This window comes from Puma concolor, chromosome D3, assembly GCF_028749965.1.
Source record: "Puma concolor isolate L17-30 chromosome D3, mPumCon1.1.hap2, whole genome shotgun sequence".
Taxonomy (NCBI): Eukaryota; Metazoa; Chordata; class Mammalia; order Carnivora; family Felidae; genus Puma; species Puma concolor.
Genome location: NC_141678.1, coordinates 7,750,253 through 7,753,028, shown reverse-complemented (window position 1 = coordinate 7,753,028; position 2,776 = coordinate 7,750,253).

Sequence of the window (2,776 nt, the reverse complement as noted above, 5' to 3'; positions counted from 1 at the left end):
CGCCGTCTCTCTTGCTCTCCTCTCTCCCTCTGCTCCTCCTCCTTCCTTTCTGGTTAGGTACACCCTGCTCACACGGAGGTGGGCTGGCTGGGCTCACGAGGTACAAGGAGCTAAGCGTGGTGTGGTCCAGTCAGACCCGTGGTTCTTAAACTCCGAGCCTGTTAGGTGGATTCTGTGAACTGGGCCAAGTTATAGTCAGACCAGAACTTTTAATGCTTTGTCGGTTTGTTTGTTTGTTTTTCAGATTATTTATTTATTTTGAGAGAGAAAGCATGAGCCAGGGAGGAGCAGAAAGAGGGAGAGAGAGAATCCCAAGTAGGCTCCGCACTGTCAGCGCAGAGCCCAATGCGGGGCTTGAACTCACGAACCTTGGGATCATGACCTGAGTCGAAATCAAGTCAGACGCTTGGCCAACTGAGCCACCCAGGCGCCCCAAGTTGTTTTGTGTGTGTGTGTGTGTGTGTGTGTGTGTGTGTGTGTGTGCGTGTGTGTGCGTGTGTGCGCGTGTGTGTGTTTGCTTTTTGTTTTTGTTTTGCCTTCAAGTTTTGTTTCTAGAACTTTAAAAACCTTAGGTATCTGACACTGCTAAAGGTTTGCAATTAGGAAACAAGCTCAAATATCCTATTGCTAATTGGAAAACTGGTAGGTATCTCAAAAACGTGTAATGCTCCCTTTAAGGAGATAGCCCTCTAATTTGCATTTGAGGGGAAAGGAACTAATAAAATAGTCACAAGCTGAGCAGCATGAAGTGTAGCCAGTGTTATGGTATCCCAGATCTTCTGTGCCCCGTGGGTCTCAACCCTGCCTGATCCAGTGGGGGGGTAGCCCAGGGGCCCGTGGAGAGTTTGTTAGACGATATCCACTTACCTGGGAGAAGGACGGATGCAAAACCTCAGCAGTAAGCAGCACGACTGAAAAAATGCCACACCTCACTCTTTACTAGAGAAATGCAAACAATACCACGAAACGGTCAATGTTGGCGAGGCCGGGGCAGGGGTCATTCGTGCACCATTAGTGTAAGCTTAAATTGCCGCAAAGTTTAGGAGGAAAAATCAGATACAACCAGCTTCAAAGTGCACATAAACCTGCACAAATGTTCCACTGTCTGCAATTGCGCCTGAAAGCCACAAGCAGACAACAATATGTACAAGAATGTTCTTTGCAGCCTCACTCGTGAGCAGAAGAAACGAAGGCGGGGGAGGGGTCCTCGGTGGCGGGCTGTTTTTCGGAAATGTACATCCGGACAGGTGAGCACCACTGAAGGTGGACTTGGCGGGGGGGGGGATGGAAAAGGCTGAGGGCGGAACTGAGCCAGGAAAGGAAAAGAGCACCTGCTGGCCATTCTTCTGTTCATTCACCGGCATCACTGAGCACCTACTATGTGTCAGACAGTCCTCTAAGTGCTGGGGGTATAGGAGCGAAGAAAACACATTCCCTGTCTTTATGTGATCGTGTTCTTGCGAGTGATCCAAGCAGACATAAAGAATAAATGTGGTGGTGGTGTCTGGGTGGCTCAGTTAAGCGTCCAACTCTTGATTTCGGCTCAGATCACGATCTCGCAGTTTGTGAGTTTGAGCCCCACATCGGGTTCCACGCCGAGAGTGCAAAGCCTGCTTGGGATTCTCTCTCCCTGCCCCACTACCACTCCTTCTGTCTCTCTCTTTCTCTCTCTCCCTCTCTCTCAAGTAAACTTAAAAAAAAAATAAATGCCATGATAAAGGAGAAAAACAGCTACAGAAAGGGGAGATCAGTTGGGGCGGGGGGGATTTTAAATACAGTGGACACCTGGAGGGAGGGTATTCCAGGCAGAAGGAACCATGAGTGCAAAGGTCCTGAGGCTAATGCTTCCTAGGGCATTTGGGGACCAGCAGATCTGTGGAGCTTCTGCTGAATGAAGGAAGGGGGAGTAGAGGAGACGAGGTCTGGCTGGTACCCCACTGGGGAGAGGGGGGACCAATGCTGTAGGGCCTTGCAGGGCAGCCTGAGGACAACCCAGGGCATGTGGCTCAAGGCACAGAATGGAAACACATCCAAATCTGAGTCTCCTTCATCTCTCCTCTTGCACCTGCCTCTCTTGCCATAATTTCCACCTTAGTCCATGGCACTTCTGTTCCTCCCCTCCACCCACCACTGCTGCGGATTGTTGCTAAACTCAAATCTGAAAAACCCTGGACTTCTTTTCCCTCCACTACCATGTGGGACAGTTCTCCTCCCTTATTCTTCAAATCCATTCACCTCTCTGCCTCTCAGTCCCAAAGGACAAGTCCTTTCTTCTCTGGTCCCGCTGTGGGGACCAGAAAGGGAGTCCCAACTTGAGCCATCTCCATGCAGACCAGGGTGGAGTGGGGGAGGGGAGGTGCCAGGTAGACTTGGGCAAGACCCTTCACCCAGGCCCCTCTCTCAAAATAACAACAGCAAACTTATAGCCCCGGCACCACACCAGGCACTCTTTTAAAAGCCTGATACTAAACGTACAGCAGTGCTAGGAGGTGGGTATTGTTTAAGATGAGAAAAATTGAGGCACTGAGAGGTCACGTAGCTTGCCCAAGGTCACAGAGCTAACACGTAGCCGATCTGGAGTGTGAACCTGGGCAAACCCACTTCCTAGTCTGTGCTCAGCCGATGAGGGTCTGTCGGCCCATGTCCCGTCCAAGGAGGCATGCACCACTTGGCACTAGTTGATTATTGCATAGGAAGGCAAGCCCAGAACTGCCTAGTTGTTCCGAGAAGAAACAGAATCCTAGAATTTATGTGTGAAATAATCCTACTTTCCGAA